Raw genomic sequence first — 768 nt, forward strand, 5'->3', positions numbered from 1 at the left:
ACTAGTCCAGGACTAAAAATCACATCTCTGTATTTTTCGGCTGAATGGCGATACACGGTACCTCTATATTTTCTACAAAGTGGGTTGAATGTTCAGTTTAAGGTCAAAGCCACAAGCTCTTTTAATAAAACAGATCGGGATTAAAATAAAATAAAAAGACAGGGTTTCCTTCCCAGATTGAAAATATACAGCTGCAAAACATTAAAAAAATTATCTGAAATAAATAGCCGAGGATATATTTAGCGTAGCCTATGCCACTCACAGAGTGACGCTGACTCATTATGAATGGGTCCAACACGGGTCAAATGGCAGGTCAGCGGAGTCACACACGTTTGCATGAAATGTCTGTATCGTCACTGCGCTGCATTTTTATGAACTATGATATTCTGGCCGTGGGTCACATCTCTCGCCCAGGTCCAGCAGCCTCCGTCTCACACGCTGTTACTCTACCAACTGAAGTCAGTTGCATTCAATGACTTCTCCTGTGTTTTTCGCCGTGGCCGCCGCAATTACAGAGAGTTGCGGAGAATAAGAGGAGAGCTACAAACACAGGCACGGCTTTACAGAAGAAATAGGTCATGTATCGCAAAAATAAACTATATTGATGTGAACAACATTGCTTCATTTGTGGAAAGGCAGTGGACGCGAGGACATTAGGTGCACTGGTGCGACCTAGGACAAACGGTAGTCGCGCTCCAGAGCCCTGTGAGCTAACAGACACTAACTACCACTAGTCACTGCTGTTGTCTGAAAAACAACACAGACAGG

This window comes from Etheostoma spectabile, chromosome 14 (genome assembly GCF_008692095.1).
Source record: "Etheostoma spectabile isolate EspeVRDwgs_2016 chromosome 14, UIUC_Espe_1.0, whole genome shotgun sequence".
Lineage (NCBI taxonomy): Eukaryota > Metazoa > Chordata > Actinopteri > Perciformes > Percidae > Etheostoma > Etheostoma spectabile.